Source organism: Pinus tabuliformis, chromosome 9, assembly GCF_031772625.1.
Source record: "Pinus tabuliformis cultivar Carrire ecotype Pingquan chromosome 9, CPIR1, whole genome shotgun sequence".
NCBI lineage: Eukaryota > Viridiplantae > Streptophyta > Pinopsida > Pinales > Pinaceae > Pinus > Pinus tabuliformis.
In genome coordinates, this window is record NC_142307.1 from 1,497,272,545 (window position 1) to 1,497,298,032 (window position 25,488).

Sequence of the window (25,488 nt, forward strand, 5' to 3'; positions counted from 1 at the left end):
ATCAATTTACCATGTTGGGATCGCTAGAGTCATGTTAGGAAGGACAAGGGAAGCTATGACAGGTATAGAAAAAAAATCTGAGAAGGGGGAATAAGAAAGGTATATAGTCAGCATGATAATGTCCCGGAAGAATAGCTCCTAGATGTTTGAGACTTAGAGGAACAGTTCCTTGTGGGAACATAAGAGAGGCACCCACAAATGGAGGAGGTCCTGGGGGAGTGGGTCCAAAGGGTTCAGCTGGAAGAGAAACAACAGGATGTTGAGGAAATGGTTTTTGATCAGGTGTACTCGACTCCTTAAGGGAAGCCCGTGAAGCTTGTAACATGCAAACACTCATAGAAGTACGTTCAGAAATGGGAGGGGGAGGACTAGGGAAGGCACCTAACAATTAGTAATCCTTATAGACTCTGGGTGAGACACTGGTGTAACGAGTTGAAGATTGGTTGTTAGACATCGACGAGATGATGGACTGGGGGGAGGTCAGAGATGTCGGCTCGTAGTAAGTCAACTGATTAATAGTAATGATCTTCCCTTCACGGGGGAAGCGCATCTTGTGGAACACTGCAAATGTGACAACTGACATAGCATATGATAACTATGACCTAGGGGAATGTTGTAATCCAAAGGGGTATCTATGACTTCAATATTGATATGGATAGTCTTTCCCACAAGAGTCACTGGAAAGTTGTGGTACATGCCAAGGGGTTGGGAGGAGTTTCCATCCCAAGCACGCAAATTGATGGTGGAGGGGGACAACTCGGGTGACTTGAGTTGTTTCCAAATAGCAGTGGACATCACACAGGTGGAGGCGCCTTCATTAATAATGCATTTGGAGATGATGGCATTACAGTCTCTAACTGGTATATGGAAAGAAACCGATGAAGGAAATGGGGGATGAGTTGATGCATCAACCGAGAAGACAATCAAACGATCCTCAGAAGGATCCACTCCACCCAAGGCAAGTTAGTGGATCTTTCTTTTGGGAAGGGCACGATTGAACAACTTCCAGTGTCGACATGGCAGCAAGTGATTGTGCTAAGTCATCTACTATACTGTGTGTATGGGAAACTCGGTTAGAAGCCGCATTACGGTGTAATAGTCCCTTTGGGATCGTGGGAATGGCCTTAACTTTGGGTTGATGGATCTATAAAGGACCACTTCATGACGTCATAGGCTCAGCGGATACTTTGGTTTTAGACTAGCTAGCTGACGAAGTTGAGGGCTTGACATAATAGCATGACCAAGTTTGTAGGTTGATATTGGAGGGGTTAACCTCATCAGAGTTCATTATAAGGATCCAGTAATCACCAAGACTAGAAGGTTGGGGAAGGTGGGCTGCTTGACCTAACTGGGGTTGAGTAGCAACAAACCTTGTTGAGGGAAAGGATTTGTGAGCATGGCGGGTTGAGATGGTGCAGGATTCTGAGGCGATTATTGACCTCGAGAAGTTGCTTAAGATTCCCACATTTGGCGCATCTGGGGTAAAAGAGGACACTCATGTGTATAGTGGCCATGTACACCACAACATGCACAAGGCTTATTCATGTGAATAGCCTTGTTCTTCTTTGGCTGGCCACCCTATTTCTGGTTGTTGGTGTTAGGTTGGTTCCCCTCGGGTTCACTAGGCTGGTTACCTTGTTTACCCTAGGTACCCTTGTTACCCTTCCCCTTATTCTTTTTCTTCGAATTTTGGGGATTGGTATCACTCTGCTGCGCAAACACATGGCCCTTAGGAGGCAGTGGCTGCTGGGGCTGAGGATGCATGGGTGCTATGACACTAATGTTTGAGGGGCTAGAGCGCCTGGCGTTGCATAAGGAGCAATAGTTTGGTAGACGAGTTGGGGCCTTGGAAACATGTTTCTAGTAGGAGGGGCATAAATGTTGGAGGAACTGGTGCCCCCCTGCAAATAGCCATAACTCTACTGAGTCTATGGAGAAGAGTGTGAAATGAATACAATGATACCATTGGCAGCGTGAGATGCCCCTGATGCATTGTCACTTCTAGGATGAGGGATGTCTGGAATGAAGGTATAGACATAACGGGATTATGCTTAAATCAGATCATATCTCAAAGCGGTCTAGAGAGATTGTTATAGGCATTTTTGGGCACTGCAACCCCAATCAAACATGTCCATAAACCAAGGGCTCCTAAGTCCCTAAAAGGGTTGTTCCAACCCCTAAAAGAACAAGGTCAGCTGATTACATCATCTCCCAGAAGTTCTCCATGAAAAACTACTCAGAACTAGTCAAAACAGGACCATACTGATTGCTCAATGCTGAGGGTGTGATGCATCCCACCTAAATGCACATGGGAGGTGCAATGCATACTGAAAAGCCCTTCTATAGGGTGCAATGGACGAGAATAGACAAGTGGCGGAGACAGTTTGCGAGGTGGATGATCATGGAATCTTCCAGAAACTTCTCCTGTGACACTTGCCTCTCAGAATCGCCCAAGGATGAGTAAGAGATCAATGAGATCTCCAAGTGGAATCAAGAACTATCAGAGAGAAGACACTAATCAAAAAGCCAGATCTGACTCACACCTCTGCAAATATCTATATATAGATCTCTCATCCCAGAGATCCAGAGGTGGGAGGTTGGAATTTTGTATCTTGTAAGGAAGTGCTGCTGGTTTCTTGGTGTAACATCATAGTGTTGGGTGATCTAAGATTTTCATGAGGTGAATAAGGGCTTTCTTGCTGAGGGGATGATGCTGGGTCAGAACAATTGGTTGTAATCCTCTTTGCTATTCTTGATTACTAATAAGCTATTCAAGTTTTCCTCCACATTCTTGTATGATTGATGATATATGCATTTGTGTGGTCAATATATATCTGGTCCTATATTGCTTATGATAGTAGATCTCTGTTCTTGGATAGTGTTATGTTGCTTTGATTCTATAGGTACTCCTTGAAGCTAGGTAGACGAGGAAGCGAGTGGCAAAGATCTATCAGAAAGGAGAGGAATCAAGTAAGGAACCAAGCGCAAGACAGAGGTTGGTCTCCTTCTTTCCCCTCTTATCTACTTCTCATAAAGGAAAACGAAAGTGGTTTTATTTTGTTTGTTTCTAAGGTAGCTACCAGCCTTAGTGGGACTAGAAGCTCTGCAGAGACACTAGATTTCCCAGTAACAAAATGGTGACTCAACTGAAGACTCCCACTATACCTGCTACGGTGACTGCATCGCAAGTACAAGCGCTACCTGTTGTATGCCAACCCCAATTTTCTCAGGTTGAAATACAACAACCTCTCGTCTCGGTGATTCAATCACAACCTAGGGTTAGTGCCTCCGTATCTGGAGTGACTCAGGCTCAAATAAGTACTATGACTCCTCATATTGGTTAATCATCCAGTATTGGACAACAACAAATGGTCCAACAACCATGGCTTGTTCAATCTCAACAACCGCAATTCCAACAATCATATCAAGGACCTGAGCAACAAGTCTTTGTAAGTAATGGGCAACCTCATTTCCAAAGCGGTTATCAACAACCATACTATAATGGTTATGCCCATCAACCTTATCAAAGTTACCAACATCAAATACATTATGTTGGTATGCAAAGACCCACTGCTTAGGCGATTCCATATTATCCTGGGTATGCTTCGCCTAACCTGAATCAATAGTTTCCCTTTGTAGCAACTCTAGAATTACCATATTTAAATCGGCTGACGAATGATCCAATTGCTTACGCCCCTTGGTGGCCAGCGATTCCGCATAAACTTCCATCAGGTATTCCTAAATTTAATGGAAATTTGGGTGAAGACCCGTCGAATCATGTGATTACCTTTCATCTGTGGTGTTCATCTAACACTCTAAACGATTATTCGATTAGGCTTCACCTTTTTCAGCGAACGTTAACTGGTCTGGCAACAAAATGGTATATTGAATTGCCTAGATCTTCATTCGATAACTTCAGTACCCTACCCACAACCTTTTTAACCCATTTTCAGCTACCCATAGGTACGAAACGGGAACAAAACTTCTTACCAATTTCAAGCAAACGACGGCCACTCACATATCCGATCATATTCATGAGTGACAACGTCATCGTAGAATGGTAAAAACGTATGTTCCTGATCAGCTTTTAGCTAAATGGTTTATTAAGTCATTATTACCTTCCATTACAAAAGATGTGGCAAAAGGAGGAGTCGTCACTGAAGAGCAAGTTATTGCTCGTGCGCAATATTTAGACTTGATTTATACCAAGTCTGGCACACTCTACGATAAAATCCCTGACGCTCGCAGATCGGAATTTTCCGTTCCTCCTCCTCCTAAATTGAACAATGACTCTCATGCCGGTGATGGTGTGATAGGTACGACAAGCACGAAATAGACAAAGGCTACATCTAAGAAAGCCCGTAAGATTTCTGATCAAAATGCAAATGAAGAACTTCTCTCCTCGGAGGTAAATGCCGTGTCGACCAACAAGGGCAACAACTGAAGCAACCAGGGGGCAAGAAGAAAAAGAAAGGGAAGAAGAAGAAACAGGAGGAGTCGTCTCCTGAAAAATCTTCTATAAACCCTTCTGGAAATAGGAAACCAAATCATACATGTCAGATATGCGATGAGGATCATCAGACGAGAGATTGTCCACATAAAGCTGAAGTTAAGAAACTCTTTAATAGTTCAAGAACCTCAGCGGTATTGGCTAATCCGTTTCCAAACCTGGGAACCAAACTGGTTGCTAATCAAAATGCTTCCCGATCCCAAGTGCTTATGTTTTCCATTTCAAAACAGTAAAATGATGCTTTGATATTGACAAGGAATAAAGATTACGGGAATTCACAGCTGTTGAACAACAAGGCTACTGATCAACTGAGTAGTTCGACAACAACGTCGATTGAAGTTGTGCCACCCATCATTCCTAAGCTAACGATAAAGCCGCCAAAGGGGGTAGTACACAAATCCACATTTAATCCTCGTGCCAAAGTAGCACAGAATTCCAATCTTGTACTCAAGGATGACGACAAGTAAAGAATGGGGCCTTTGGTGTCCGTCATCTCGACATTGGGGGGAGGGATCACAATAGTTGGGCTAGAGTTGCCCTATTTTGGTTGACTGGTGATAGCAGAATCCACCGGTAGGGGATCAGAGGCTCCACTACGAGTGGCCTCGCATTCACGAATTTCCCCAAGGCAATCACAAAATTCATCCAGATGAGGGAAACAATGGGAATAGTGACCATGAATATCACATAGGGCGCAAGGGTTGTTTGTGCGAGGTGTTTTGAGTTTCTTATATGAGACTGATATGTTAACATGGACTTCCAGAATATTTGACTCAAGGAATGCATCACGAACCAAAGGTTTAACTTGAGGAAGTTGAGGACAGTTGTTAGTGGTGTGCCCAAAAATTTCACACAAAGTGCACAAGGGTCTCAACTTTGGGGTCTTAGGAGATGGAGGAGCTTGGGGAGCCTTGTCCTTTGAATCTTTCATTTTGCCTTTTCCCCCCTGGTTAGATGCATTTGCAATAGGAGTTGGTCCTTGTTGAGGTTGTAATGGCACTGAAGTAGCGGCAGGGGTCATGGGGATCGGTTGAACTGAGGTCAAAGCATCATTTCGTCTTCGCTGACCAGGTGGAATGTTTGCAAGGGGATCAATTTACCATGTTGGGATCGATAGAGTCATGTTAGGAAGGACAAGCGAAGCTATGACAGGTATAGAAAAAACTCTGAGAAGGGGGAATAAGAAAGGTATCTAGTCAGCATGATAATGTCCTGGCCGAATAGCTCATAGATGTTTGAGACTTAGAGGAACAGTTCCTGGTGGGAACATAAGAGAGGCACCCACAAATGGAGGAGGTCCTGGGGGAGTGGGTCCAAAGGGTTCAGTTGGAAGAGAAACAACAGGATGTTGAAGAAATGGTTTTTTATCAGGTGTACTGGACTCCTTAAGGGAAGCCCGTGATGCTTGTAACATGCAAACACTCATAGAAGTACGTTCAAAAATGGGAGGGGGAGGACTATGGAAGGCCCTAACAATTAGTAATCCTTATAGACTCTGGGTGAGACACTGGTGTAAGGAGTTGAAGATTGGTTGTTAGACATCGACGAGATGATGGACTCGGGGGAGGTCACAGATGTCGGCTCGTAGTAAGTTTGTTTTTAAATGGGATCCAACCAAGGGTCTATAAAATATTTTGTTTTCAACTCTCAAAAGATCCAATTTTTTTGGATATCATGTTATTGTTAGGATTAAGTTTTTGCATGGTGATAGCCTATGTCTTTAGGAGATAACCTCTTTTCCCCTTAACCATATTAAATTGGTATTTTTTGTGTCAATTTGTATAATTTTAAGAAATACAATTTACTATGTGTAGATTCTAGATATTTTTCTGTAAATTTTTGCATTAATTGTTCATACTCATGATTCTATATTAGAAAAAGATGCAATTTTGATATCAGGTGCAAAGTGAGGTGGGTTGTATAAAACCCTTGGCTTTTGACATTACATATTCCTGTAGTGGCTTTGTGTTGGGTCTTGGAACAACTACATGTTTCCTAAAAGGTGAGTTGTTGTGTCTATTCTGATTGCTAATAAATCCAATTTTTTTGTATAAGCCATTTACATATGGTTAGTATTCTTGGAACAATGACAGGTAGTGGATTTAAGATATGTTGATTGGACAGACCAGAGCTCCTACATTATTTTTGGGGATGGAGCTGGTGTTGTGATGTTATAGGTAGACATCCTCTTTTAGCATTTCAAATTAAATTACCTTTACAAAAGTCTCACCTCTTTGACTACAGGATATTCCATATTTATTTATCCCTTTCTATTGTTAAACATGATTTTATAGCTTTCAATTTATATGTAAACTAAAAACTTCTTAAGTATTTGACATATCCTTTCATGTGTTGGTATTTTTACCTTGTTGTCGCTATAATCTTACACACTAGAAAACATAATTACATGGTATATTGATTAGATGATTGTGGTTGTCACAATAGATGTTAGGGCTAAAACATCAACCATTATGAAATAATGGCTACTTGCATAGCCTACATAACTTGGAGCAATGATGTCAGGCACAATATTTCACTACTCTTTCCATGGTGCAAAGCATATAGGTTGTCTCTCTATTATTGCTAGTAACCAAGGTACTCTCTCAAGTTGATGAAACATTTGCATAATTTGACCATGAAACATCATGATGAAGAGGCTCCCAAGTCCCCACAGTCATCCAATTTTCCAAAGCTAATAATCCTAGCTAGATGTAACTTTGATCTAGTTCCTATTAGTGGTCCTTTTTGGTCCTTCACATTTTTATTAATTGTACCCAAACATTCAAGGTACATAATATTTTTCCATTTATGTTGTTTTGAGCTGATCTAGTTTGTGAATTTTGTTTTCTTTTCAATGACAACCTAGTGTTGTGAATGTTCAAATATAGGATAAAACTTACTTTTAGATCTCACTCACTGAGATTCGATAATAAGCCTCAACTATCTTAATTGGCATTTATGCACAAACATCAGTTTGTTCACCTTCAAATGCCAATATTGGAGCATACCCATGGTATTTACATGACCAATTATGTTAGGGCAATCATTTGGCCAATCTATATTAGTGATAAAAAGGTGACACCATTTGTTTTCCTTTGTTTTAAATATTTACATCCTCATATATACTTATTCTTATTAAGAATTCCTATAAAAAAAAAATAAGAATTCCTCTAACCCACTTTTTAGTACTTTGACAATGATATACTTTTGTCATGATTTTCAATGGGACCAATATCAAACACAATGCATGCGACTTCCTGCCTAGTCCTCTGAAAAATAAAAACCTCGTTAGAAGACACCTTGCAAATGCTTGAAGTTCTTCATTATGCAGGAAACTAAATGTATTAATTTTTATATATGTAGAAACTGAAATATCAAAGGTGAAACTTGTTGAAGGAAATTGACTCTTATGATTGTTGGACTCAACATAGGCAAGGTGTTCAGTGACCTTGTTTGAGGTAGCTCGAGGAAGTGCTTCTTAGCAGAACAATTGAACTGTGGGGTAACTTCACATGAAACCACTCGGTGGAGCTATACCTCATTTTCGACTCAATGATTTTATTGTGAGTTTTAATTCCATATCAAATATCTGATTTGTTTCTAACACTAGGGTACAATTTTCTTGTTTTGCATGCATTCCTTGATTGTTCTCTCTAGGTGTTTCTTTTCATTAGCCATCCTTATTTAGAGTTATTTCTGACATTTTGCACTTCTAAGAAGTATATTTACAAAGCCAGTAGAAACTGACTATGTGGAAATTTGCATCATATTGGGATTTTGATATTTTCTAATTCTAGTAGCATAGGAAGCTTTTCCATTCCTCTAGGTAATGCTTCTCAAAATTAGAGTTTTCCCCTAGTGACCAAGTTTTCCCTAAGTGTTATATTGTTCCTCTTGATGGTTTCTAATATATAGGTTTCATAAATATTCTTTTTATTATCGAAGTCCTAAGTTTTGTTATCTTGATTCACAATTGCAACTTTGTGTTTGTGGTCCATCAATTTTCATCTTGCATGTACTATTAGCCTTATTTTTACTCTTTAATATTATGTTATACAAAACTCTCTGCTTGTTCAGTTTGTGGCATGCCCTCTATATTTGCCTTCCATGGAGGTAAATATGTTATAGACCTAAATGTTGTATGCTACACCTTTTTTAATCTCTTACATCCTAAAGATAAAACAAGTGTCTCACCACTTTTGGAATCACTTACAGTCTTGTTGTGTTGTAGAATCTCTTTTTATTTGAAAGTACGTTGTCCATATAAAACAAAATCTTGAGGGTTATGGATTGTCAACATTTAATTGCAAATAATTATTTCCTAAATGATTTTGACTTAAAATTTGAGAATGGTAGTAGGATGGTCAAGTCCTCTTTGAGCATACAGTGTGGAAGCCAGATGCAATTAGTGTTCATGTGGAGAGATTATTTGTAATTCTCCAAGAGGTAGATACTACCTTTGTCAAGAAAACAAATGCATAATGCTCCATGTAAAATCTGTGATATCAACATTTGGTTGCTTAGTCTGGAATGCTTTCATTTATAATAAAAGTTGCACTCATTGATTTGTAGAATGAAAGTTTCGTGGCTTTGGTTTTAGAGATAAAGATGCAACAAATGAGATGAAAGAGCATATTACAAAATATGTGAAACCATTTACTATTCAGTGTGTTTCTTTGGTAACAATTACAACCAAGGATCAAGTGAAATACAAATCTAATTCAACTACTCCACAAATTGAGGGAAGTTCTCAAAAGAAATCATTATTCAATTGTGAAGGTGTGTCAGAACGCTCTTAAAATAAGAGTAAATATATTTTATAGAGGTAATTGCACTGTAAAATATATTTTTGATTTAATATATTATTTGACGATCATTTTTTTATCAAAAATATTGGCATCCCTACTTCTTATGAGTGACCTTGAAGTTTTATCTTCCTTTTGGCTTTCATGGAACACAATTTCTAATTCTTTTTTTTTCAATGGAAGCTAAGGTGCATATGTTAAGTGTTGTAAATTTAATTTAAGGATATAGATTTGGCATATTCTTATAATTGTTCATTTCATGGCTATGTTGAACTAGCTCTAGAAGAGTCATGTTCTCAACAACCTCTAGTTGGAACCATTGTGTTTAGACCATCATTTACAAAGTCTCATTCATCTACAAAGTGGCAGAGATTCAAAAAGGGCTTGAGAGTTCTCTCCTAGATATTTGGTAAATAACTTGACTATCCATCATTCCAAGGTAGATAGACATATACAAGCCATGAATTTGCAAATATGAATTTACCCCTTTTATTCGCATGTGAAATTCATGCACTTATCAACACTCTTGGAGTTTTTAATTTGTTGCAGTTTCCACGGATCATGAAATGGAGATTGGATATCCTACAGTTGTTAAACATGTAGCTCACATTGGCTAGGATGGGCCATTTTTTAATGGTCCAAGATGGGTATGACTTTCAAAACCAAAATATGATCAGATGACACAGAAAAAGAACATTTTAAAACAATATAGCCAAACACTGAACTGTTGGGTATCTTTTTAAATCTCTAGTTTTTCTCTTATTTTTGTTGGAGGTTGCATATGGATGAACTGAGGCCAACTCCTGACTTCTCATTAGCTCTTCTTAGTGATTTTGGCCAGCCATAGGGTCCAGGTTGGATCCATGATGCTGCATTTGCAGCTAGGTGGACTTCACAGGGCATGTGTCTTGAATTAGTGAGGAATATTTAAATTTAGGTTTATTCAACTGAGACTAGTTGGGTCAAACATAATATTTTAGATCACTCAAGATTGTTGCTGATATCATATCTTTTTTGTTATGATATTTTTAAAATATTTACTGTCTTCACACTAAGTTGTTTTAGAAGAATCCAATCCCTCCATGTAGGGCATTGGTTAGGTTGTTGGATCCTTGGAGGAAACTTTTTGTAGTATAATGGGCATTTCATAAATTATTTCCTTTTTTTTTGTATGAATGGGATGGTTACTTTTGTGAATGAATGAAAAATGCTAACAATATCTGATTTCTTCTTTGTATATCCTAAGCATGTCAGTTCATTTGAAAATTGGAATGATCACATTTAGGTATTTTTATCAAAATAAAGAAATAAATCCAATAGAAATATGCAACTTGCATGAAAATAGATCATAATTGTCCTCTTTCTTTGTGGACATCCTATGGATGGTTTTAAGTGACCTTCATTCTTGTAAGGCTAATGTCTTAAGTGTTGTCAGACTCTTCCATGAGTTTGATAGAGTCCATGTCAAAACATTTTTGGTGTGTATGCCTTGTGTCCAAACAACTATCATTTTGAAAGGTTGGTATGACACCTAACAACCTCTTGTATATCATATTTGGCCATGGTGTGCCATTGGAAATGAATGGGACCAAGTGATCAGTTGTTCTTTTGGTTCTTTGTAATTTTAAGCAATTTGGTTCTGTGAAATTCCAAGGAACACTATAAAACATGCAAGAACAAGTATTATGATTATGCAGTTCTTTTAGACCATGTATTCAATGCCATGCAACAACTTTTCAAGAGTGATATTATAGTTATGAGATCAAGAAGATGTTTTTTGTGCAATACCAGATACAATGTTGAAACATTCTGGCATGGTTGTCCTACCTTCTTTCACTATCTTATTGTCTCTGAAATCTTGGTACAATGACCAACATAATTCTTGATATCTTTGTCCAGGTTGCATGGAGACATTTCATGAAAAATGATGGAATTGTCACTTTTAATGACAACTTGTTGACCAAATAATAGAAGATCACTTTATGTTCATCAAGAATGGAAAGAAGAAAATATATATATTAAAACTAGTGGGTTGATCAAAAGAGAGTATTAATTTTCATACCTTTTCCTGTCACAAGTACGTGATTTGTCTCTGTCTAACTCATTTTCTTGTTTATGGAAGTATCATCTTGAATTTCTATGATGTATGTGGAAACTTGAAATGTTACATGTCTTTTTATGTTGAGGTACTTCATAATTAGAATGCAAATGGATTTCTTAATATAGAATATAAGGAATTGAATATCCATTTATTTTTCTTAAAATGGATTTTAAAGAAGAGATTTTTCCTCTAGTATTTTTACCACTTTTTTTGGTAGAACACATGGTAGAGAATGATGCACTACTCCTTTTCTCATTATGTTTGGAATTTATACTAATTGACCTAGTGTTTTGTGTAGTTCCATTGTTGTTTGTTTTATACCAATAACTTCATTTCTAATTTTTTTAGTTACCAATAGAAATCAAGCTTCATTGTTTTTTTTATACCAGTATCATTTTTGTTTTACATGAATGGTTAGTTTTGTGTAGCTTCATTCTTGTACAATGTTGATCATAAGAGAGTATTAATTCTTATGGTTTATGGAAAATATGGATGAGCATTAGGATCTAGAGATATTCAAGTTGTCTTTGTTTTTGAAACAAATATTTTTTAGGATGTAAATGAATATGAAAGAAGAAAATCAAGTGGGTACATTTGGTTAGATACATTGGAAGGGGGTATAAATGACATAGTTTTAGAAACAATTCCAAAATGCCATTTGTTTGGCATATATGACATTTTTGGTAGGTATGTGGAGATAACATGTGAAAATGATACTATGGAGTACAACTAGTTAATGATGGACTTATTTTTATTTTTTTGACTCACAAAGGAGAGGCAAGGCCAAGATGCAACCAATCAATCATTATGTTAGTAGGATGTTTACTTCCTCTACACCCTAATGATCATCGCATATTGGGGCATGTTACCCACCTACATGTATGGGTAACCATAATATAATTTTTTTTCTTCTATGATGCAATTTTCCAACTAGTTGTCATACATTATTTATTATATGTTTTATTTTTCTTTCCATTTGTTTTCACAACATATCTACAACTTTATATTTTTAGATTGTAACTTAGCTGACATGATTGTTATTAAGTTACCAAGGTGTTATTTTTCTATGGTGATGTTTTATTTGTTTTTTTTATACAGGTCATCTAGCCACATAGTGGCCACTATCACCCAATTGAAGAAAACTTGTTCAAGTTTCTTGCTTTTCTGGGGAAAAATGGCATTGACATAGATGATGTTGAGGTATATGTCATATAAATCCTTTATAGTATACTTTATTTTATATTCCATTGTTCATCGTATTTCATGTCTTATACTCTGCATTATATTCTTTCATTTTAGAAGAGGAACCTAGTATTGATGGGTAAAAGTAGGAACTGAAGAAAAAGGAGAATAATAACACTGGAGCAACAAATGAAGAAAGAAAGAGAGAAGAGAATTGATCTAGTTATACCCTTCAAGAAAATATCTCGCATGAGAAACACACGTAAAGATTTATGATCATGTATTCAAAGCTAGTGAATTCACCTACGATGCCTTGGCAACACAATGACAATGTTTTGAAGTGATGAAAGAATATTTCATGTGTAAATTGTAGTCCAACCAATATTAAGTTGGAAACTTGTATTGTAATACTTGACATTTCATATAATATAATATATGTGGTTGAAATTATTTATAGTTGCACTTAATATTTTTTATTATTGTAATTAACAATATATGTAACTTTGTGTTTTCATATTACATGAACATACGCATTGTATGACATTTTTTAATTTAGTCGTAAAATCATACTAAGTGATTTTGCTAATTAATAATGAACACATAAAATCAATCTAAAACTACTAAACTATTAGTTTATATTGATTAATGATGAACATAAATAAAATGAATATACAACTAAATTAGTTGTTTATAATGATTATTAATGAAAGTAAATGAAATGAATATAAACTACTAAATTATTTTTTTATATAATGAATATGAAATGACCCAAAAAAGATAAATTACTACTACAAATGATAATGTTTTATTACAAATGAAGGCTAAATTTTGCATATATACGACTATTAGTAGCTAATTTACAGTTTCTTATAACACAACCAAAATTTAGTCATATTTCTTTGGTAATTATTTGGTTTCAAATGATGACTAAAATTTGCATATATATGACTATTAGTAGCTAGCTTATAGTATATTATAACACGACCAACATTTTGGTCATATTTTTTTGGTCATTAATTGGTTTTCTTCGGTGATCATATAGTAGTATATTTTATTGTATATTTTGTCATTAATTGTGGAAATTAATGACTAAATTAATGTCCAAATTAATCACTAAATATACTACTAGACAATAAAATTGAGACAACCAATTAATGACCAAGCTAAAAACGACTAAAAGTTGGTTGCATTATAAGATACTATAAATTAGCTACTACTGGTCACTGACTGAAAAATGATTGTTTATACGAAAAATTTGGTCTCTTTTTAGTAACTAATTATCTATTTTGTACTAGTGTATGGTAGACCATCTGATACATTGTGGCCTCTACGCCATACTGACAACATAAAAGAGAAGAGGGAAAGTAATGTGTTGTCCATCACTATTATAATGTCCATTCGTATTAAATAATAGTGAGAGGCATCTAACCAACTCCACACCAAAAGAGTCAATTCGTAGTTGTCTACCAAACACCTGAAAATCTGCAGGAGAAACTACATGATCCCCAACATATCTTTGACAGTAGACAAGTTGACTATTTGTTGCAACACCATGGCATACATCAGGGAACTGGTGAAAGCCCTCATATATTTTGGATAGGCCAGTGATAAACTAAATGGCATCCTTAGTGTGTTGAATCCACATGTGAAGACCGATAGAGAAATATTTTCGGTGGAAATCGTGTGGAAGTCGCATCGACGGATCAACTATGCCAACAATCTGGAGTGCCCCGTAAGGGATGTAGCCTCATCATAGCACGTAAGGATAGTTTCATTCCTTAAGATGCCTTGGGTTGATGTTTTTATTGGGCGAGGGTACAAATCCCTCTCCCCCTCTCGTGCCTCCCACCCTCGTACCATATTGTATTGGTCAACCCTTTGTTCTTGTTATTGTTGCTCCTTTATCCTCTTATGACTCTTCATGGTTAACATATAAAATACATAAGCCTCATACATAAAATAAAATATTTATTAAATAAAAAAATTGTTTATAAATATGGACATATAGCCTTCAATTAAAAAAAATCAACCTCAATGTTCCAAAAAACAGGAACACACCAAAAACAGTGTGCCACAAAAACAAAAATCCACAAAAAATGGTGCGTACATCCACTTGATGTACCTCTTCTAGTTCGCATACATACATGGCATTATTTATTTATTTATTTTCAATGTGGTGTGTCCACATAGAATTTTGCATCAATACATTAATTTTAGATCGACACATTGCACCAAAACATTCATGTTTAGGAATGCACTGAGCTATAGCTTTTTAATATCATTTCGTGCATTTGAAGAAAATAAATGCACTAAAAACTTACTTTTATCAAACAAACCACCTTAAAAAAAATAAAAAATTTGAAGTGGTGCATCATGGAACTCCATGAACCAGTGCATTTAAATTTACCAAACACACTGAACCACTGATGATGCATTAACGTTATGCACTAATTTGTGGTGCACCTTGTAAATTTATAGGGTGTATAGTGAACAATGTGAACCAAATGTTTCGAACACACCATGAAGAAAAAAATTTCGAAAATAATTCATTTCTAACTTAATTTTTAATTCCACTGCACTAAAAATGTTTAGGGAGAAACATGGTCATTACTTAAACATTTTCTCGTCTGGGAGGTATGGTTTCCACGTAAATGAGAAAAACAAATTTGACCACAATTGGAAAAAAATGTGAAAGGCACGCATTGTGCAACACATAAAATGTTGGAATGAAAGGGAAGCATCGATGGTAATGCACTTCACAGAGGAAAAAGTTGCATTGGTGCTTGAGAGCTCTACAACATTGCTAATGGTAAAAATGAAGTTTACAACTGACAAGTTTTTTTTCATTTAACCTTGTTCAGGTGCACTCGAGTTATTGATGTAGAGTATTTATGAAGCACACCATGATTTTTTAAATTAAAAACCCTACCACAGTGCACCATGATATTTACGCACTGAGGCATGTCAAAACAAGAATAATGTTGGTGCTTCATGTGAGTATAGCACCCAAATCGTGAAAATGAATTCTACCATTGACAATTTTTTAAACTTAACATTTCTCCAATGTTATTGAGTAGTATATGTAACTGTGCTCCGATTTCACCTAATGCACCACTATTTTTAAATTTAAAAATTGTAATAGTGAACTATGTTATATACGCATCATGGTGTTCAATAAATGTGAAAGAACTAGGGTTTCATGTGAGTATATAATCAGTGTGGTCAAAAATGAATTTTACGACTGACATTATTTAAACTTTACACTAGTCGCATGCTTGTATTGAGTAGTATACGCACCGGTGTTCTTGAGTTACTTAGTGCATTGGTAATTTTTTTGAAATAACCCTCGAACGGTGCACCACTATCTATTAAGCACCATGACGTATAGTTTTAATCATGGCACTGTTTTTTTTTTTTTTAATTTAAAACCTTTCCCTAGCACACCATGTTTTTACACATTGGAGATTTCATAAAAAGGGAAATCACTAGTGCTTTATGTAAGTATAGCAACGAAAAGAATTTTATGATCACGATTTTTTTAAATTTCACTTTAAATTATCTATTTTTCATTCCTTTATCCACATAAATTGTCTTCTTATCTTATGTATCCTTAAAAAATTTCTTGATCTTTGTCAGGTGTTCTTAGAATTATCTAAATTATTATATACCAATGAATGTCAATATTTAATGGGTTATCCCAACTTATTGGAGTTTTTTATTTTCTTCCATAAATTTTTTTAAATGGGATCATATCCAATGATGCTTTATACCCATTATTATAAGAAAATTCAGTCACATGAATATTTTCTTAACACTTGGAAGACTTATCCATTACATATATTCTTAGCATATACTCAATTATTTTGTTCATCCATTCTTTATTTCAATCTAATTGTCATTGATATGCCATATAAAAATTCATATTTGTACCAAATCCTTTCAACAATCCTCTTCAGGAAGTGGAATTGAACTCGGGATCTATATTTGACACTATTTTCTTAGACGTGCCATGTAGGTTGGGAATATCTTTTATGCAAATATCCACAATGTTGTTATCCTTATCAATCATCTTACTATGAATAAAATGTGCACCATTTGTAACCTTATCCACCATTTCCATGATGAAATCATGTTTCTTTGATATCCTTGGCAATTTGGTGATTAAATATGAAGTAACTACTTTCCATTTCTATTTACGAGTGGGAAATGGCTATAGAAATATTGTTTCATATATGTGATTATCATTTACCATTTTAAATTACATACTTTTCCATATAATTAAACACATATTTCTTTATTCCAATATAAAAATAGTAACCTCTTACTAGAACAACAACTTTATGGTACTCTTGATGTCCAACATATGGAACATTGTACAATTGCTTCCACAATAAATTTCTAATGTCTTGAGAATTACAGACATAAACTTTTCTCCTATGCAAGAGGATTCCATCCTTTCCAACCTATAATCTTTATATTTTGTTGTAAATTAGTTTATTTTACTCCTTTAAATTTATAGTAATTGTAGCTGAATGATATACCCTTGAAGATTCTCCTCACTAAATATGTGACGTACATTCTGACATCTAAAGCATGGATCTCATGCATTATCCTCCTCGGAGAATTAGCTACTTTGTTCACTTTCCTTTCATATACTTGATGTCCAAATCATATTCATTCAAGAATTATAGCCATCTTGTTTGTCTTGAATTTAATTTTGTCTATTCAAATAAATATTTCAAACCATTATAGTCTATATTTGGCTCAAATTTTCTACCCATGAGACAATTTCCTTGAATTTTTAGTGCATATATAATAACTACAAACTCCAAGTAATGGGTATCATAATTTATCTCATGCACTTCGTGAGATTTGTTTCCTAACAAATAACATGGGAATTTCATAATAACTCTCCCACCTTGTCCTTTACATATACTTATAAGCACAATGAAATCCTTATTTGGATTTATATTTTTTAAAACAAGTTGAATTGTTAATAAATCTTTTAACCACGGGAAATTCTTTTCACAATTTGTACTACATTTGAACTTCGTTCCTTTGTTTTTTAGATAAGTAATTATAGGTTTGATCTTGGAGGAGACTTCAATGAAACTTTTAGACTAACTAGTGAACCCCATAAACAATTGGACCTATGAAATTCTCTTTATTTCTAGCTATACTTTCATTCCTTTAATGCTTTTTGAATCCATGATTATGGCCTCCTCTATGACAACGTGGTCAAAATAATGGATTTGTTTCTAATGCAAGTTTCACATTCTTAAATTAGCATAAAAATGGCACTCCCTCAACACATGTAGCACCATCCTCAAATGTTTCTTATGTTCGTTCCCTACCTTTGAAAAGATAAGGAAATAATTCAAGAAGAAAAATGATTTTTTTTTTTTCCAGCGAATCTCTAAAAATTCCATTCATTAGGAAAATTAATGTAGTTAGTGCATATGTCAACCCAAAACACACCACAATAAACTCATAATCACCATACATTCTTCAAAATACAATTTTTATAATGTATTATTTAATTATAACTTGATGATAACCTAATATGTTAGATTTTAAGCTTCTATGGTTGTCATTTGGAAATTTGTGATTCAGATCATCCACGGTATTATGAGCATCTTGTCGATGTTTCAAATCACAAAGGGGATCCATCTTCAGGACAGAATTGAGAGATAGGTTGAAGGAAGAACTTACCAACCAGTCCAGATAAATACCTAATGCATAAAACAAAAACAAAAAGACGACTAGTTTTAAACTAAACCTAAGCCTACATGTAAATTATTATATTATTAATTATATTTAGATTTTTTATTTTTAAGTTAGATTTTAATCTTCTGTGGTTGTCATTTGGAAATTTATGATTTGGATCATCCACAGTATTATGAGCATCTTGTCAAAATTTCAAATCCCAAAGGGGATCCATCTTGAGGACAAAATTGAGTGATACATTAAAGGGAGAAAGAATAATTTACCAATTTGACCTACTATTAGGTTATCTAGAAATTTGTGATTCGGATCATCCACAGTATTATGAGAATCCTGTCGACGTTTCAAATCCTAAAGGCGATCCATCTTCAGGACAAAATTGAGTGATACATTGAAGGAGGAACTTACTGACTAGTCCAGATAAATACCCAATGCATAAAACAAAAACAAAAAAATCCAACTAATTTAAAACTAAACCTAAGCCTACATGTAAATTATTATATTAATAATTATATGTAGATTTTTAAAAATGAAAAATCTACATATAATTATTAATATAATAATTTACATGTAGGCTTAGGTTTAGTTTTAAATTAGTTGGATTTTTTGTTTTTGTTTTATGCATTGGGTATTTATCTAGACTAGTCAGTAAGTTCCTCCTTCAATGTATCACTCAATTTTGTCCTGAACATGGATCGCCTTTAGGATTCGAAACGTCGACAAGATTCTCATAATATTGTGGATGATCCGAATCACAAATTTCTAGATAACCTAATAGTAGGTCAAATTGGTAAACTATTCTTTCTACTTTAATGGATAAGATATGTCATCTATTTTTGTTAAAGGGTACTTCTTATTTATGGGCACTTTGTCAAGTTATCTAAATTCAATGCACAACCTACTATTTCCATTCATTTCAATCACAAAAAGAAGTGATCCACCACAAGGGAGACACTTAAGCTTATGTACGCCCTCTCCAACAACTCTTCTAACTACATGTGAAATTATTTTAGCTTTTGTGTGCACATTTTTAGGGAGTATTGGATACTAGGGGATATTTAGGACTAAAATTAATAGACAAATAAATGATGGTATTTGGGATCAGTTATACCAAATCCAGAAAAACATCTTCATATTCTCTTAAGATGAAATAGTCCTCAGTGTTTTTCTCCTTATTTATGGATGGATCTTCCATTTGTATAGAACATATCTTGAAACATTTTATAAAATTGATTTTTAGCTTTAAGGATTAAATATCCCTAATTAGTGTGGGCCTTGGAATACTCTAAGATGTCATTAAATTCCTATCATCATAAAGACATCTAAAAACATTCTTTAAACAATATACCATAGCATCATGCTTTTTTAGAAAATTCACCCAAATCAAGTAATCATGTGACCCAAGCATTATGATGTTCAAACATGTAGTATTACTAACCAAATTCATGTAGGATATCCTTGATGAGATCATGTCCCAAAGGATAGCTACACCAACCAATATTTGTCATTCTCACATTCTTTTAGTTTAAAACTTTCAACTATGTTATGATCTATATAATGATGACTAGCTCCATGATGAATTAGAATAGATAAGGGTTAACTATAAATCTCACCTTCCACTTTGATCATGTGAGGTTTTTTAGTTAGTTTGTTTGTTATCCAAATTTTATTAAATCCTTAGCATTCTTCTACCCGTGTCTTCCACTATGTCACCCCCCTTGATGATTTGTATAGTCCTCATCCTATCTCCGTTGTGGGGACAATTTCTATTCATGTGGTCTTCCTGACATCCCCAACACTTCAAGGATTCTTTCATTGACCTTTTCTTTATTGATTTTTTCATCTTATGTTCACTTTGTAGTAGATGTCCTTGCTAATAGAAAAAATATTATTCCTAAGGAAGGATGGCTTGAATCCTTTCTTTCTTTGATCAATTTATTTCTTGCTATTCTCCAAATATTTATGCAAAGTCAACCTAAATTTATTTTACTAACACAAATACTTTTCCTTGTTAATGTTTCTTCGAAAGTCCTTAGTTCATCAAAATATATTTGTTTATATAGAATAATAATAAGCCACTCAAAAACCAACCAGTTTTCAATTTTTCATATATGATGGAGTCAATATAGTTCAAAATATATAGGAACTTTATCGCATACACTTCAATGGTCCCTCTTAATATCTTGAGATCAAAGATACTATTATCCTCTTCTCATTATCATTCTCTAATAATTATTTCTTTGAAAGAACTTCTTATAATGCTTTAATGAAGCTCTCTTCTCATTGATATAGTTCACTTGTTTACAGTCGTCCCATGACATGGACACCTTTATTTATAGATGATAGATTGAAATCATTTCTTAATTGTTGGATGAATAGCTATGAATCTAGAAATAATCTCTCATATTCAACAACCATTCTTCAGCATATTCATGCTTACTATGCTCTACATTTAATGTAGGTTTCCAAATATTTATAAGTTCTCTTACAAACAATCCAACTCAATCATATTTCTATAATGTGTTAAAAGTGATAAAATTAGGCTACTTTCTAATCCTTAGAACGAATCACATCTTTTCATTGAATTCCTTAGTGAATGAAAATGTATTCTAACACTTCTTAATTTCCTATAACTATTTTCTCCATCTCTACTTTGATAAGATCTACGATATGATGCATATTTTTCAATAGTTTCATCTCTTACGATGGAATCCTTTTGGGAATTCCTCTATCAGTGGGGTGTTAATTCAATTTATCTCATCCTAATCTCTTATCATCTTTTTTTTTTTTATCTAGTATATAGCTTCACATTTCCTGTTGTAAGCTCTTCATGGCCTCAACTATCACTATAATATGAAATCTCTCGATATATCAATTTGACTTTATCCTACATTTCATATGGTAATATTTATCGCTCTTATTTCATCTCAATTCTTATAAGAACCCTAGACATCCTCCTTGCTTATAAGTTAGAAAAAAAAAATTGTATCTATTATTTTTACAAAATGTGCATGTAGCAGTTATAGTTAGAGTTATGCATATTGTGTAATATTTAATTAATTAGACTATAGGTAATTCTTGATCCTAATTTGAAGATTATGGATGCACTAAACCAAATTATGAGTCCTTAGAAATATCCTACCCTCACTCATATTTCCAATGACACACTGCATTCTAATTTTTGAATGAAAAGTGGCAACTTTTTGAAATTGACAATTCATCCTTTTTGTACCTATTTAATTGGTAGCATAAATCTCAAAGGCCAAGTTTTACCACATGTAGAATAGGAACTAGAATTTTTTTTGTATTAGATGTAGAGATTATGATGTAGGAAAATTTAACTTTTCCTACTATGCTCACTTCCACAAACCTGCAATCATAAGAATAACGAACAATGATATCTTTTCTAGCATTCACAAAGCTAATAATCCACAATTTTCCGTTAATTCAATGATCCAAAGTTTATTGAATTGGATTGAATGTCATTCACAAAATAGGTTTCCATGCTTTCTTTCAAATAAAATAATTAGGTCACACTTCACAATTATGTATGAACTATCATTCATTAAACTAGATTTGTACATACATATTCTCAGAGGAATTCAATATCTCTATTCACTCTCTAAGGTCTGATTTCACATTAATTTCACCATTACTTCTCCCCCTTAGGCTTACAATATTTTTAATAACATATATAAAATAAAATAAAAATTCCTAGATCCATAAATCAATCCACAAATCACTCATGTGTTTCAAGGTAGACTCATTTTTTCCTTATTGAAAAAATATTGCCTATCCATAGATTTTCTAAATCCTTCAAACACCCCCAATAGTTTCTAATATTTCTAAACTTTTTCTTATCCTAACAACTTGCTAACTGAAACCAATATTTTTTCTCCTACAACCTCTCATGATTCATTTCCTAAATTTTCATGCCCTAAAAGGTAGATTTTCTTCCTAAAGAGTTTACCTTCTAAATCTTATCTCTATCTATAGTTATTTGAGAAATAAAGAAATTATAATTATTTAAATTAAGGAAATAAAATTCCTTTTCCATGTTAATACCCCATTTAGATATTTGGCTCCAAAAAGCTTGATTACTTGGAATCTTTAAAGCTCCTACAAAAAGCTCACAAGGTAGAAAAATTTCGTGGTCTCCTAACCATGAACTGTTGATGTTGACGTCCTTGTGGATCCCATTCATATTTTTGTTGTTGATCACCGACTTTGTCATGTTTTTGTACTGTTGTTGTTGTAACATCTTGAATTCCACTATAATTTTACTACTACTTTTTGATTGCAATAAATTTGTCTTTTTCTGCACACCATTTAAAGTGAAACATTTTTAGCTAGGAAAGTGATTAAAACAAAATTATATAACCAAACAAATGTACTTTCAACCTCATCCCATTCTTGTATAGTTTCAGCCTGAATTCTTTGCACTACTTCAATTTGTTGATTTAGATTTGCCTCCATTTCCTCCTTTGACTTTGTTCCATCCTCATTCACAACAACTTTTGCAAGGTGTTCACCCTTGGTTTCAGTTTCACATGCATCAGCTTGAACACTGATAATCACTTCTTCCACACGCATGCACACAATTACTTTGAGGACTAAAATTTGTCTCTTCCTTTGTCTCATAATTCCTTATGAGCATCCCATTCAAGTATTCCTCCTCTTAATTTTATTCTCCTATATCTTCCTCTTTCTTCATGACATTTTCAAAGGGATGTTCATCATCAATAACAATTTCAACCATAACCAAACCATCATGAAAACATAAGTATTTTTAGCTTCATTTGATGTACAATTAACATCAAATATCCACCAAAATTTATATCTTCTCCATGGATTTCACCTTCCTTAGGTTCACCTATGGGAATTTCCTCCTCACACTCAGTACCTATGAGTTCTTCCTTCAACTCATGTATCAGTTTCTGTCTTTGTTTCTTAGTCCATAAAATTTCAACAAGTCAGTTAACCCTTTTCCTTAGGTTCCACCCATACCTCTGGTTCTCCTAATTCTACTGTAGTAGCTCTAAAATCCCATTCAACCATGTTTTTATCTCAACAAGTTCCCTCTTGTATTCTTCATCACTCATTTTCCTTATGTCGTCTGCTTTGGCATTTTTTTGGCTTCCCTATGAATTACTCAAATGGCTTCCCATAGTCATATTCATCTATGTCTTTTGTGAGCTTCTCGTTGCCCACTATGACCTACAAAACACTTTTGCAGTAGGAGACGTCTATCCTACTACACATGCTTCACCAAGCTTCTCCTCTGAGCTCAGACTATTGGCATTCTTGGTCCCCTCCTCTGGAACCTCTTCGATCACTCCTTGTTCTTCAAGTTTTTTCATTCATTCTTTTTCCTCCATCACAGCTACACTATCTGTCAGAATTATCAGCACATTCTCCTTCTCAATCTATGCTACCTGTCATCAATATCCACAAAAACCCAAAATCAATTTACCCATCGTTATCTTAATATCGTTCTATTTTTTCTCCAAACTGTTGTGCAAAAGTCTTCTATTGTCTTTGAATATACTACTCTTATACAACTTTGATGAAGAAAATTTGACTTTACCTGCTATGTTCACTTCCACAAACCTGCAATCTTAATAATAACAAACAATGATATCTTTTCTAACAATCACAAAACTAATAATCCACAAAATTTCACTAATTCAACGATCCAAAGTTTATTGGATTGTATTGATATGTCAATCCCAAAACAAGCTTCCATGCTTTCTTCGAAATGAAATAATCATATCACACTTCACATAGAAATATTAGATTCACAATTATGCATGATCTCACATCCATTAAACTATATTTTTACATACATATGCTCAGAGGAACTCAATCTCTCTATTCACTCTCTATGGCATGATTTCACATTCATTCGACCATCATCTTTCCCCCTTATGCTTATAATATTTATAATAACATATACAAATAAAATAAATTTTCCTAGATCCATAAATCAATCAAAAAATCACTCATGCTTTTTAAGGTAGACTCGCTTTTTCCTTATTGAAAAAATCTTGCCTATCCATAGATTTTCTAAATTCTAAAAGCACCCTGAATAGTTTCTAAGGTTTCTAAAATTTTTCTTATTCTAACAAATTGCTAATTGCTACCAAGATTTTTTCTCCTACAACCACTCATGATTTATTTCCTAATTTTTTCATGCCTTAGACATATTTTCTTCCTAAAAATACTATCAACTAAATCTTATCTCTATCTATAGTTCTTTAAGCAAATAAAGAAATTATAATTGTTTAAAATAAGAAAATAAAATTCATTTTCCATGTTAAGAGAGCTTTGTCTCCAAAAATCTTAATGATTTTGAAGCTCTAATGCTCATACATAAGATACCTAGATTGTGAGTACACATCAACATTCATATTGGTGATCTGATATACCATTCAAATTTTGAACAATTTTGGAATTGCCAAATTTTCACTTTTTATACTTGTTATACACATAGAGCTTTCAAAAATAATTTCTCTCTCAAATTTCAGAAATGGAAAGTTCTCTATCAGACATTAGTGTCTTGTTATTCAAGTTTCATTAATTTGCATTTTATACAGATTTGGAGTAGATTTTGCTAGTGATCATAGCTAGGAATTTTTTAGGCGTTGAAACTATAGACCTAACCCAAAAAAGTCATCTAATTTTGACATAATCTAGTCTTGTTATGGCTAAAATAGGATTTTAGCTCCAAAATTAGTTTAAATAAAAAAATTGTCGTCTTGTTGATATTTCGTCTAGATGACATGGCATGGAATATGGATGTATATATGGCACTATTTTCTAGTTGTTAACCCCTAATTCAACCATTTGATAAACATTATCAATGAACTAAAGAAAACACTTGTTGATAAACACTTGATTTCTTCATCCACACATCGATGATCTAAAACAATATTCAATATTATCATTTGAAAGAATCCTTTATCAATAGCCAACGAAATCCTTCAACGAGAGTTAGAAAAATGCTTCAATCTTTGATTTTCTAAAATGTTTACAAAGGTGCTAGGATCAATTCCCCTATCCATGATTTCCTAAATAGTTTCCATCGATGATTTTCCCAAGTGTTTCCATTCATGATTTTCCAAAAAAAATCCATGGGGGGTTATCTCAAAACTCTCTAATTGTGG